Genomic DNA, 14,947 nt, shown 5'->3' on the forward strand with positions numbered 1-14,947 from the left:
GAGAGAGAGAGAGAGAGAGAGAGAGAAAAGAAAAGAAAAGAAAGATGAGGGCTTTTGGAGGGTGGAGGTGGAAATAAAACTGTCTACTGGCAATCAATTCCTTTAGAAGAGCAGAAGGCGGGGAGTTTGGGTGGTTTCCAAAGAAGGAAGTGCTTGTTACCTTTCAGTTGAGTAGATTCCTACAGGACATTGAGGAGCCGTGGTCTCAGGAATTTAGATGACAGAGACCCTTGTTCAAGTTTAGCTGTGAGTACAGTTTCCCTCAGGGACCAGATCAAGTGGCCTGGACAATGAACAAGGCAGTAGGCATGGTGGAGGCCACAAGCCTTCCTTTCAATATTTTAGAATGCAGAAGACATCCCCATCCCCAACCTTTGTATCACCTGGAAATGAGAGTGGAGGAGGGCAGTCCAGAAATGACAGAAATGGAATTTCCTGCCAGGCAATTTCTGCTCTAAGAGCTCAATTTGATTTAAACAAAATAAAGAAATGTGATATTTCTTATACCCAGAGTTATGGTGAAATTTTCATTCTTGATTTTTTGGTTTCAGTCATTACCTATTCATATCCCATTTGGAAGATGATTTTTCTTTAGTTCTCATACCTACACCGCACCCCATCACATGCATCCTTTTTTGCTCCCCATCTTTCTAGTATAGTTATTTTATAATTTAGATTAGAGAACAATTGTTGTGTTACTATGATGATGTACTGTATTTTTCCATGTATAAGACACTATTTTTTCTAAAATCGTTAGACTGAAAATCGAGGGGTGTCTTATACACAGAAGTCAGAAGTCAGCCGAGAAGGGAGCCTTGCAGGTGTGTAGCTGCCCATACCTTGTCAAACAGGCTTCCTCCAATCACGAGCCTTATTGTTACTGACATCAGCTGATGCCATAATTGGAAGTGGAGGTGGAGAGTGTGCAGATACAACAGAGACCAGAGTGTTCGGAGCCCATAAAGATGTCAAAAAATAAAAAGATAAATACTGGTAAGCAATTGTCTTACTCTGCAAAATCCAAACAGAATATAATCAGCTATGCAAAAGAGCATGGACATAGAGCTGCAGAGAGACAATTTGGACCTCCTCCCACTGAGTGTGTGATCAGACAGTGGAGAAAACAGGAAGAACAACTCCTTAAGATGCCAAAAAAGAAGAAGGCCTTAAGAGGAAAACCAGCAAAATGTTTAAAATATTGATTTCTTAATTTTGGATTGGAAAAGTGGGGGGTGTCTTATACATGGGGGCATCTTATACATGGAAAAATACGGTATATGCTACTCATAGCTATGCCTTGTAGAATGCAGTGATTTATACAAATAAGATTATTCCTCTCATTTTCAACTGTGTTTTTCTTGGATTAAATAATTGTCCTAAAATTTTTTTGATTAGTTTTCTACATATTTCTAATTGAAACTTTTTGCCATTTGCATAAATATCTTCTTGCTGTGTTCAGACACATAAGGCATTCTGTCGTTTCCTGAAGCACGCTAAACTGCTCTACTCCAGAAAGGCTATCCTCAGGGTCCCCACACGGCTGTGACCATGGACTTGCTCTTGACCAGAGTTCTGTGGTTCTCTCCACCTTGTCTCCCTGGTAGAGTTCCTGTCTCCAAGGTCTTGTGTTCCTCTTTCTTGGTTTAACCACTGTGAAGCACAATCTCTAAGTGGCTATCTGAGAGGCTGCAGGTGATGTAAAAATTTTGCTACCCCGAAAGTGTGAAAATGTCCTTATTCTTCCCTCATACTTACTTGATAGGTTGGCTGAATATAGACATATATGTTGAGAAATACTTTCTGCATAATCTTTAAGGTATTGCTTTTCTATTTCCAGTGTGCTGTTGAAAAATCCAAAGCTATTCAGATTCTTTATCTTTTCAGGTGACCATCTCTCCACCCCCCTCCTGCATCCTTACACTCAAGCTTGCCTTCATCCCAGTGTTTTAAGATTTCACAATGATGTGACTTTGGTGTGGTGCATTCTCAAACATTACCTGGGAATTCTGGACACGATTTCACACTGGATATTAGGTCATCTTTGTTCTAGGAAATTACTTTAAATGTTTTTTTCATTTTCTCTTTTGTGTTTCTTGGGCGGTTCTTATATTTGAACGTTGAACTTGTGAACTTGTCCTCTAATTTTCTGATTTTTTTCTCCTCTTTTCCATTTTTTGAATCCTTTTTTTTTTTTTTTGCTTTGCTTTCTGAGAAATTTCTCCAGTTTTATCTTCTAACACTTCAATTGACATTTTCATTTATGCCATTGCATTTTTAACATTTCTATTGATTGATTGATTTTTTTTTACAACAGGCTATACTTGTTTCATAGAAACAATGTCTTCTCATACCTCCATAAATATACTAATGATAGTATATTTTCTTCTCTTTGTATTGTCTCTGGTTCTTCTAGTTTGCTTAAACTGAAACTCAGTTCTTTATTTTTTTGTATTAAATGATATCTAAGATATCTGGTGATCCTCTGTGTTTGCACATATTTAAGAGTGTGGCATGCTTAGAGTATGAGAGTGGATTTTGTTGACTTGGCTGTACGTAGGGAGATCTATCTAGGTCAGTGTTAATATAACTGTATGCAATGATGGGCATGTTATATATTGACACTGTCCAATACCATAACCAGTAGCACATGTGTCTGTTGATAATTTGAAGTGTGGCTAGTGCTACTGAGGAACTGATGCATCAATTTTAGTTAATTTAATTAATCCAAAATTTAATGTAAATCACTACAGGTAGCTAGTGGCTACTGAAACATAGGGTTTGGGGTGCAGATTCTTCTCATGGGTCCTTGTCCAACGAAGTTGAATAAATTCGTGGACGAAAGGCTTCTTTAATAAAAATGTGGAAGTTTATTGTAAGCGTATAAAAACTCTCCCTGGGGAGGGGTCCCCAAATGGGAAAAACCTACTCTCTCTCTCTCTCTCTAATCATTAGAGTCTAATGGGAAAAAAATCTAAATCCACAAAATTTTCTTTGTCTCTTTGTCTCCAGGTTTATAAAGGCTGTAGCTCTTTGTCTGAACATGACCCTTTCTAATTGGACCCTTCCTTAATTTAGGATCCCCATGCTTTCCTCATTGGTCACTCTGCTACATAGTAACAGTTTCAAAGCTCAAAACCCATGTGGTGCCCCCTCTTTCTCTCCCCCTTATCTTGCAACATTCCTCTATCCTCTGTGAAAAGGTTTCCCTCTTCCCGGTATCCTGTGACTTTTCTTTATCCTCTGTGAAAATATTCTGGCGTCTTAGAGCTATTTTTGCTTTTCACATATGCATTCCTCTCCCATGAACCCTCCTTATCTCCTGATACTGCCTGTCCTATCTCTAAAATTCCTTTCACTACTATATTGAACAATGCAAGTCCAGGCTTTCTTTTTGATGTGTGTGTGTGTGTGTGTGTGTGTGAGTGTGAGTGAATTTGGTTGGATTCATTAGAGAAATCGCTTTGAGCTGCTTTCTGGCCAAATTGCTAGCATTCTGAGAACCAGGTAGAGGAAGAGGATAAGGGGGCAGGGATAAGTTTTGTTTTCAATATGCCAACACTCACTAATCTTAGTTTTCTGTCCTGTATTGCCGCCCCTCAGCTCTCCTAGAGCCCTCTGTTTTAGCTTTTTCAAAAAATAAACGTCTAGGCTTTTGCTGGGAGTAGAGAGGAGTTCTGAGGCTCTAATTGCTTCATGGTTTCTGTTCTACCTTCAGTCCTCTTCCTGAGCTGCCTAGTACGTCCAGCTCTCAAGACTTGTATGTAATCAAATGCTTCTCAGCTTCTCTGCCATCTTGGGACCCATCACTCTGGGATCTGGCACATCAGTTACCTTTCATTAATCTTCTCAACTTTCAAATGTTGAGGCTGTCATGCCTTTCCTCATTCTTTGTCCTTATTATCTGATGTCCTGGGGGCAAAAATTCTTTACCATGTTTTCATGGGGTTTCAGAAAAGTATAAAAACAAATGAGTATTCTTCAGTCACTCAGTCACCTTTACTCCACAGTTAGTTTATGTTATATGTGTGTTGTTTCAGTTTGTTCAGGCTGCTATAACAAAAATATCATAGACTGAATGGCTTAACAGCCAACATTTATTTCTCACAGTTCTGGAGGCCAGGAAATTCAATAACAAGGTGCTGGCAGGTTTGGTGTTTGGTGAGGACACTAATCCTGTTCATGAGGGCTCATGATCTAATCACCTTCCAAAGGCTGTACCTCCTAATACCATCATGTTTGGGGTTAGGATTTAAAAATATGAATTTTGGGGAGACACAAACATTCAGTCCATACCATGGGTTTACATTTATAATCTTTCCAATCTAATCACTTATTACACTGCCCTTTTTAAAAAAAAAAAATTATTATTCATTTTACAGAGAGGAAGGGAGAGGGATAGAGAGTTAGAAATATCGATCAGCTGCCTTCTGCATGCCCCCTACTGGGGATCCAGCCTGCAACCAAGGTACATACCCTTGACCAGAATCAAACCCGAGACCCTTCAGTCCTCAGGCTGACACTCTATCTACTGAGCCAAACTGGTTAGGGTTACTATACTACTTTTTAAGTTGATCTTTAAAAGAATTATTAACAGTGACTGTTATAATTTAGAATTCATACCTCTAGCAATAATTTCAAATCTATATAAAATATTTTTGCCTGTTTTTTTAGCTGACTTCTACAAGCATTTGAACTCGCACTTATTGAGGCTGAATCTGGATAATTGAATAGGCCTTTCATAACAGGAGAGACAAAGTACAGGTTCAAATATAAGGTGAGCCTTTTTAGCTCTAAGAAAAAATTGGAGAACAATTATACCTTTTATTTAGATATATGCAATTAGCTTTTCTTTCTTTTTTTCTTTATTAATTATTACATATGTGTCCTTATTCCCCCCACACACCAAACCCGTTCATGCCCTCACCCTCCTAGTGTCTGCGTCCATTGGTTATGTTTATATGCATGCATACAAGTCCTTTGGTTGATCTCTCCCCCTTGCCCGCACTGCAATTAGCTTTTCAAAATAATTGAATAGACCTCCTATAATATGAGAGACTTTATAAAGACTCAAATATAGGGCAATTATTTTTATTTCTATGGCATAACTTTTGGAGAAAATATCGTTTATATTCAAGTTCAGATGGTATTTAGGCAAATCTGTACAAAATATAAAGCATGGGTGTAACTTAAATACATAATCAGTGTTATTGTGTTTTCCCTCCTTTTCTCAAACTATGAAGGTTGGATTTTCCTGAGGGTGCAAATTCAAATTACTATGAATTACAGAAAATGAGATGCTATTTATTGTTCATCCATGTTTAGATGGACTTGGGCATAAGTCCAATATGTATTTAAAGGAATCTATGACAAGGGAGATCAACACAGTCATGGGCAGAGTAAGCCATTTAACTCATTTATAAAGTCATACATTTTAAACTTGTATTACAGTTTGGACTTTTAATGGAGTTGGATGGTTTATTTCTGCTCCTCATTTCCTAACAGTAGGTAGCTGACTTTTCTTGCAAAATAAAGATGGCTCCTCAGGTGAGCCTAGAGAGTCTTTTGGATGCTAAAATGAGTCTCTTCTCGGTGGATTGGTTTTCTGTTTTTATTAAATCAACAGTTTGATTTGTGTGTAAATTTTAGCGGCTGGGAAATCCCATTTGTGTCTATTTTTCTGTTCAAGTTCTGGTTGAAGTTATTGCTCCACCCACATTGTTCTTCCTTTTCCCTGAACTCCTACCCCATGTGGAATTTGCACTTCGTGATTTAGAATCTAATTCTATAGTGTTTTGCTGCTGCTTGCTTCAGACAGTTTTTAATTCCCCTCCACCTCCACTGCCCTCATCATCTAACTGAATTGTGATGGTTCAGAAGACAAAAGTCATGTTCGGTATGTCTTTTTTTAATCCTCACCCGAGGATATTTTTTCCATTGATTTTTTAGAGAGAGTGGAGGAGGGCGGTGGGGAGAGAGAGAGAGAAACATTGATGTGAGAAAGACACATCAGTTGGTTGCCTCCACATGCACTCCTACCCAGGGGCCGGGAATGGAGCCTGCAACCGAGGTACGTGCCCTTGACCGGAAATCAAACCCAAGATCCTTTGGTCCACGGGGACTGATGCTCTAACCACTGAGCAAACCAACCAGGGTTGGTCTTTGTAAACTGCACAGGGCCACTCTTGTAGAGGCACTCAGGTTAGGCTTTCTCATTGAGAGAGATTTGGGACATATGCTACCATTTATCTTGTACATCTTCTGCCCCAAGTGCCATGTAGACACTTTACATATTTCTCATCCTTACATAGATACTGCAAAAATACTGATATTTTTATCTCATTTCTCAGTCGAATCTGACACTCAGAGAAGGCAAGTAACTTACATATAGCCGTTAAGCATCTGAACCCAACTTAAACCCGGATTTAAACCCATGCTCTTCCTGCTACCCCAATTCAACTCGCCTCGTTCTCAGAACTCACATAGAGTCCATTACTTAGCGTTCATCTAGGTTTGTCATTGGTCTACTAACCTAGATGGAATTCAAGTTCTCTCCTGCTGACTTCCAATGTTAGCTCTGCACTTTTGAGAATGAGGCGACCAACTATCTGAGCAGACGTACTTGTCTCTTTAGGGCCATTGGAGCCTGGCGAGAGCCCTGGAGGGTCAAGATATCATCAATGAACATCCTGGTTCTGAAACCCTAGTCTAATGCTGGCAGGGCTGTTGTAGTGACGTAGGGCCTGGAATTTGTCTCTTCCTTTTCTTCTCTGCATTTCATCGCTCCCACATTTTTTAAAGCAAAACTTCCTCTATGATATAATAATGGGTAAGCACTCAGAGTTTCCAAGTGACAAGTGAGTGCCAGGACTATTTTCTTTGCCTTGGGAAGCTATAAATTCCCAGGTCTACTCAGATTCCAGTGACTTTCAGAGACACAGAGCCGCCGCTCTCCTTAAGAAAGGCCACCAATGGGAGTGATTTCTGGTGATGCAATGCTGATATTTTAGTACCATCCTGGAGCGGGGAAGAGGGGGGTTTCTCCGGAGCCAGATGAACTCATAATTAGTTCTCACCCAGGCTGCTTAAGCAATTATGGTGAAACCAAATCACATTACTTTTTTTTCTCCTGCTCTTGATAAAAGCCTCAACCCTGCTCCTTCTGCCCCACAGGGCCCTTGGCGGGCCATTATTTCTCATACCACAGACGCTATTGCTCACTTTTGTTTCCAGGCTACAACTGTCACTGTGTAAAATAAGAAGTGTGGGGGAAATAATGTACACCTCTCGGTCTCACTACTTCAGAGGCACCTAGCAACCCTGTCTCCAGGCAGGCGGCACGCATCTCCCTGGTAGTTTATTGCCCACTCACAGCAGAGGCGGCGTGCTCTCTGCAAATAGTCTACATCTTTGCCGGTGCCGGCGTGGCGGTGGGGTGCCGGTGTCATTTGGTGTCCTCAGGGATGTTTGGTTCTTGTTCTGGGAAGACTAAGGCAAAGCAACGACGATTTCCCCAAAGCTGTTTGTGGAATCAGAAATTAGGTTAAGCGGTTCCGGACTCGAGGTGGCGTAACCTAAAATCAAAAGCAATGGTTCTCAACTGTTGTTTTGTCCAGTCTTTGACACATTTCTGACCTGAACCTTCCAGAATGTTCAGGACATTCTCTTCTAAAGGGTGTTTCCCAGGTATGTCTATGTGACGAGCAGCCCTTCGGGCCATTGTGTCCATCTGCATCCCTGCCCATCCGCCCGCCTGTCAGCCAGCCCCACAGTTTTCAGCATATCTGCTCTGTGCCTCCGAAATACCAGTTGGGCTGCAGAGAGCCCTGGGCTGGCTCACCAACCAGCCACATGGACATTTCATTTTAGGCTCATGTACCACGGGGCATTAATATGTGCATGTGGAGACTTGTCACTTGCTTTCTGTACATTAGTGAATTGTTAAACATTTTTTGTTTCTTTACTACTTATATTCTTTATCACATTTTGACCCTCCCCCAGAGTAAAAGCCTTTGGAGAATGAAAGCCAGATCTCTTGTGGAGGGAAACCAAGCTTTTCCTGGGATGAGTGCTCAAAAAATGGAAGGACTCCGAGTCCTAGGTATGTAAAACTTGAGTTGGGAAACTGAGTGCTGCTGGGTAGAGGGGTAATCCCAAGGTATCAGGAAGGAACTAGGTTTTAACACCCAAGAGTCATTCTCTCATTCACTCACCAAACAATTATTGAATTCCTAATGAAATATCTTACTGACAAGCTCATAGTCTGGGGATATTTTAGTAAAAACAAGAATTCGGGACAATGTCAGATGTGTTGTAATACAAGTACTTACAAAGTGCTTTGGGAGCTTGAATGGGGATGGCGAGGCTCTCCAGGGAGATGGGAAGTGATATTTATATTATTTAATTTTTAATAAGAGCCACGCTTAACAACTGGCTCACAACATTCCTAAAAATCTAGCACTTGGCTCTCACGAGCTGGTGTGCACTGGCTGCAGCACATCATGGGATGAAGGTGAAACTGCGAAGTGTAGCTATGTCCTGTAGCCATGCTAAGGAATTGGACTCTCTCCATGAAGCAGGATAATTTGAAATATTACCTAGTGGTTTTGTGTCTCTTGTTTTACATATATATTTAAACTTCTACCACTATAGAAGGCACCCAACTTTTCCTTTTCCTTATCTCAGCTTCTTTTGCTTTGCTGGCCAGAAACCAAATATTTCTAAAGAGGCAGGCTTGGCATTATCTACTTTCATAGGACCACCTGGATACAGTCAAGGTGAGGATGAGAGGTAAGCATTGTAAACTAAGACCAGAGAGCCCGTTCTTGAATATCCTCTTATTAGATTCTTCTAAATTTCAGAAGATCGTTGGTGGATGGAAGGAGCCCAATAAAAAGACTGAAATTGGGTTTTTCATTGACTAAATAGAAGAGGACTCAGCATAATTTAACTATTCTAGAGACGTTAAGAGAAGTGCTGTCTCCTGCACTCTGCTGTTGCAGAACAAAACTGATACCCACTACAACTGTGGATCATATACAGTTTTTAAACCAGGAATATAAGCTGGTTTTATCTAAATTTTAGAAGGCTAACTATCAACTGTGTAGAGGAGGAACTGGAAGGGGGAGACCCAGTTGAAAAAGAATCAAGTTAGGTGTGATCATCTGACATGATAAGGAGAGTAGTCAGGATAGTCTCTGGGAATAAAGAGGAGAGGACAGGCTCCATAATATTTCAGAGGCTAAATCACAAAGGCTATGAATACAAGTTTGAAGATTTAAAAATGAGCCATTATGTCTTAGAGGCATATGCAACCCCATATCCATGTTGGTTACTTCATGCCAGGCACAGTGCTCATACTTAGCAGGTGCTTAATAAATACATGCTGAATGAATAAAAGAGCTAGTAAATGTATGTAAGTTCCATACACAAGCAAATATATGCATTTTCACTTCATTGAAAATTAGTCTTGCCACGAGAGTGACAAGAAAAGACACAGGCTGGGAGAAAAATCTTTGCAAAAGACACATCTAATAAAAGATTGTTATTCAAAATATACTCTTAAAACTGAACAATAAGAAAATAAACATCATGACTGAAAAAAAAAATTGCAAAAGACCTTGTAGACATCTCACCAAAGAAGATATACAAATAGCAAATAAGCATAACAAAAGATCCTCTACTTTATATGTTATTAGGAAAATGTAAAGTTAAACAACAAGGAAATACCACTACATATCTATGAGAATGGCCAAAATCCATAAAACTGACAACACCAAATGCTGGCGAGGATGTGGAGCAACAAGAACTCTCATTCATTACTGGTCAGAATGCAAAAACATACAGACACTTTGGAAGACAGCTTGGCAGTCTCTTATAAAACTGAATAATAATCTTACTATATGATCCAGCAATCAAATTCCTTAGAATTTATTTACCTGAGGGAGCTGAAAACCCTGTCCACACAAAATTCTGCACATGAATGTTTGTAGCAGCTTTAGTCAAAATGTCAAAACTTGGAAGCAACCAAAATGTCCTTCAGTAGGTGAATGGAAAAACAAACCATGGTTCATCCAGACAATGAAATATTTTTCAGCACTAAAATAAAATGAGCTATCAAGCCATAAAAAGACATGGAGGGACCTTAAATGCATATTACTAAGTGGAAAAAAAAGTCAATCTGAGAAGGCTAAACACTGTGTGATTCGAACTACATGACATTCTGGAAAAGGGAAAACTATAGAAACAACAAAATTAGTGGTTGCTAGGATGGGGGGTCGGGGGAGGTCATCCCCTGTCCCAATTCATATGTTGAAGGATAAATAGGTGAAACACAGATGATTTTTGGCCATTGAATCTAATCTATTCTGTATGATGCTGTAATGGTGGATGTGTCATTATACATTTATCAAAACCCATAGACTATATGACCCCAAGGCTGAACCCTAATGTCACTGTGGACTTTGGATGATAATGATGTGTCAATGTAAGTTCACCAACTGCAACAAATGTACCACTCTGGTGGGGGATGTTGATAGTGGGGGAGGTTGCATGTATATGTGAGGACAGAGGGTAATGGGAAATCTTAGGACCTTCCGCTCAATTTTACTATGAACCTAAAACTGCTCTAAAACATAAAGTCTATTTAAAGGAGGGGGGGGGGGCGAATCTGGGAGCCAGCATGAGGATTTATGACTCAGTACCTGAGTGGTGGTTATGGAAACCAGAGCATTTCCTCATTGCCTGAACATGGTATTCTAACCAGTAGACTGCACTTGTATAAAGGTCAATAAGCCTATTAATGAAGAAAATGCTAGTGTGGCAGGAGGAAATTCAAGTACACAGGATTATTATGAGGTATATGTCAAAGAACAGAGGATGAGAATTTGAACCAGCTTAACCCAGTTTGCCATTCCATGAATGTCAGATCACTTGAGACTTCATTAGAACGCTCCAGCACTTAGAGGGGATGACAACTCTGTGTTTCCAACTTACTATCTTTCTATCAGGCAGTTGTAGCAAAAGCACATTTCAGACCATAATGTTCTAAGCAGACAAATATTTGTTAGCAACCAGGCACAAAACAATCATCCTGCCTGTGTCTACTTGGAATATTTTCAGACTCAAAACTTGACACAAAATGCCGAAACCGGTTTGGCTCAGTGGATAGAGCGTCAGCCTGTGGACTGAAAGGTCCCAGGTTCGATTCCGGTAGGGGGCATGTATACCTTGGTTGTGGGCACATCCCCAGTAGGAGATGTGCAGGAGGCAGCTGATCAATGTTTCTAATTCTATCTCTCTCTCCCTTCCTCTCTGTAAAAAAATCAATAAAATATATTAAAAAACAAACAAACTTGACACAATGACCAGCCCTTCATGAAAGGCTCTCTCCAAGATGAAGACAGGCGTGTGCTGACAGAAGGAGCATCAGGCCTTTTAGTCAGACCAGATGACAGGATTGTCCACTGATGGGGAGAGGTACAGGGTCTTAGGAGCTGTCCCCATGGTATGAATTATTGGCCTGGAACATGATAAATAATGAATTTCTGGTGTTGATTTTGACAAGAATACTTTTGAATGCCACCTGGCCAATTTTTAGGGTGTTAACTCTATTAAGCCACTTCATATGCTTATTGATTCCTAGGGTATAGATTAGAGTTAAATTGTAGGTACAAAGTTCACAGTGTTTACATACTGTGGTATTGTAAAATATATTACGACAAACGATAAAACCAAAAGAAACATCCCGAAAAAGATTTTAAGAAAGCTCCAACATCAGAATGAAACTGTACCTCTGCTTTGTGTTGTACTAGTAACTGTGAAATCTAATTGTATGTTTCCAGTTATTGTCTGGAGAGAGTGAGAGTATATAGGGCTTTATAACATTTACACAAGAACAATTGAAAGCAATTACTTCCTTGGTTGAGGTAGCATTATGGATCCTTTCTGAGATTCCCCATGAACAAAACCTTGATATAAGGCTTTATTTGATGGATTTATTTATTTATTTTTGTAACAAGAAGAGCCATGAGTACTATGGATGAGCAGAAAAATATCCCAGAGACAGGTTGTCATAGAAACTGTGCCAGGAGAGCAGCTACGCACAGGATAGAATGCACCATCCAAAGAACTGAGGAAGGAAATCATCTTGAAGCTACTCTTTTCATTAGTTTGAGGGAGCAAAGCTCTCATGAATCTCCTCATGGAAATTGTCATCACTGATAGTAGGAGTAGGTGGGATTCAGGGAGGCTGTGGGGCTGGCGATAGTCCTATAGTCTCCTCATAGGACTTTAAAAAAATATTTTATTGATTTTTTTTACAGAGAGGAAGGGAGAGGGATAGAAAGTTAGAAACATCTATCAGCTGCCTCCTGCACACTCCCTACTGGGTATGTGCCCGCAACCAAGGTACATGCCCTTGACCAGAATCGAACCTGGGACCCTTCAGTCCGCAGGCCGACGCTCTATCCACTGAGCCAAACCGGTTAGGGCTCATAGGACTATTTTTAGGAGATTAAAACAGATAAAATATACAGAACACATACTATATGTAGTCCCTGAAAAATATTAATAACAATAATCTTTATGATCTCATATCCTCCTCACTACAACCCTCTAAGGAAGACACAGTCATTCAAATTTTTCAGATGAGAAATTAAGGTGCAGAGAAATTGAATTGTTTAAGGTCACATAGTAAGTGATCTCTCACTCTAGGGCCCTTGCCCTTAACTTCTCTGCTGGACTGAACAAGTAGGCAATCGATAACTGATAATAATTACAAAAATGATTCTTTGGTGGTGAAATGATAGTAGGAGTTTCAATTGCTATGAAATACATATGGCATAATGCTATAACATTTGTTGATGTTGTTTTTACTTTAGGTTTATTTTTCCTAATCCAAACAGAAGTGTCATCCTACAGGATGACAAACAAGTACTTTGTTCCCTTCTCCCCACCCAGGTTGTCCAATCAATCTATGTTCTCTTACAGGAATCTCTCTCTATCTCTCTATCTCTCTCTATCTCTATCTCTATCTCTATCTCTATCTCTATCTCTATCTCTATCTCTATCTCTATCTCTATCTCTATCTCTCCCTGTTTCCTGAAGGAGAAGCTTATGTCTGGAGCTTCCTTACCATACCTTCCCTTAAGTTTCAGGATCTTACTTTATGGTCTGAATTCTGTCCCCTCCCCCAAATTCCTATGTTAAAGTCTATTAAAGAGAAATTATTCTCTACACTTGTTAAACAACAGTAAGGCAGACTTTATTCAGGGGGACTATCACAATAGGTATAAGGACCACTATGATGGGATTTTGTATTAGGGGAGAGAGATTGCCTCAACCCCAAATACAAGAATTTGTAGCCAAGAAGTAGGAGTGGGGAGTCAGTGGATGGAAAACTAGTAAGAGGAAACATCATGGGTAAGGGAGGATTCTGCCTAAAAGGAGCTAACAGGACTCTTGCTAAAGGCAGGCCAGGTTGATCGTTTCACCTGAATGATGCCGGGTGATTCTGGTTAAACTGACCTACCAGGATTCTTGCTAGAAATGGGCTTTACTGGAAAGAGCATGAGAGCCCAAGGTCAGGCCTAGTCCAAAGAGAGCTCAGAAGAGCTGGACCAACGGTTGGTCAAGGAAAGAATCATTGTCAAGTCTAACCTCCCAATGCTGAAAAATGTGATTGTATTGGAGATAGGGCCTTTAAAGAGGTGATTAAGGTAAAATTAGGTCATATGGTTGGATTCTAATTCATTATGACTGGTGTCCTTCCTTATAGGAAAGGAGGTTAAGACACAGAGGGATGACCATGTGCAGACATCAGCGGAAGACAGCCATCTACAAGCCAAGGAGAGAGGCCTTTAGAAGACACCACCCCTGACACCACCTCAATCTTAAACTCCTAGTCTTGAGAACTGTGAGGAAATAAATTCCTGTTGTTTAAGCCCTCTAGTCAGTGGTACTTTGTTATGGCAGCTCTAGCAAACAAATGTACCTTACAGTGGTCTGAGCATCAAAAGTTTACTCACACCAGTGTCACCATTTCCTCCTGGCATCTCCACTCAGCCTTCTGTGGCTGTGGCTGTTTCACTGGAGTTAAGCAGCACTATGGAATGTGAACCTACATGTGTCCACCTTGGAAAAGGCCCTGGGGAGATTAGGTCTAGGAAAATGAATCAAAGTCCGTGCTTTCCTTTGTGTTCTTGTGCCTGCCTCCCACACATGCAGGCTTTCCCAGAGACCAGCGTCTTCCTCGGAGCTAACAAACACTTTGTTCATATCTAGATGCAAGTTGTTACAGGACTGCACCACCATTAATTTTTTATATGTCTGTTTACCACTCCTACCGCACCCCCTGTTAATTTCTGGATACTGAGATTATGCCTATGAATTATTCATTCTGTATTTCCAACCCCTTCTATAATTCCTGGTTCAAAGAAGGCATTAATTCATGCTTAAACTTCTTGAGTGGATATATATATTTTTAAATCTTTTCTTCTTTCTTTACCTCTGATGGAGGAGGGGGTTTTGTAATATAGACTTAAGTGAAGGAAATTGTAAGCACATTGAACATGATGCTATGAGCAATAGTCAATCTATATTATAAAAGGCCTGTGGCCGTAACACTGTAAGGACCAACGACCAGACTCACCAGGAGGTGCATTGATGGGTCCTGCAGCAGCCACGGTGGGCGGGACTCCAGGGTCCCGAGGCAGCAGTGGGAGGGAGTCCGGGGTTCCCACGGTGCAGGGGGGTGGGGGGGTATGGGTCTCGCGAGATTTCGCGCACTGGGCCTCTAGTATTATAACAAAAGGGTTTGTTTTTGTTTTAAATGCTCCAATAAGAAGATTCCGAAAGGCCTAAGCCTCTTCTTATGAGGGAGAATGTAAGCATAACCGAGTTTGAGTTGTGTAGGAGAAATGGTCATCATGAGTTCAAGGAATCTTACTGC

At 40.4% G+C, this 14,947-nt stretch overlaps 1 long non-coding RNA gene across 1 annotated transcript; it reads left to right on the plus strand.

The window, feature by feature from the left end:
* The first annotated feature begins 4,566 nt into the window (after window positions 1–4,566).
* Window positions 4,567–13,939, plus strand: LOC118676071. The gene is made up of 4 exons (XR_004974030.1): window positions 4,567–4,774; window positions 7,999–8,098; window positions 8,683–8,787; window positions 13,775–13,939. It is a non-coding gene; the product is annotated as an uncharacterized LOC118676071 (long non-coding RNA).
* The last annotated feature ends 1,008 nt before the right edge of the window (window positions 13,940–14,947 follow it).

This window comes from Myotis myotis, unplaced genomic scaffold, assembly GCF_014108235.1.
Source record: "Myotis myotis isolate mMyoMyo1 unplaced genomic scaffold, mMyoMyo1.p scaffold_m19_p_2, whole genome shotgun sequence".
Lineage (NCBI taxonomy): Eukaryota > Metazoa > Chordata > Mammalia > Chiroptera > Vespertilionidae > Myotis > Myotis myotis.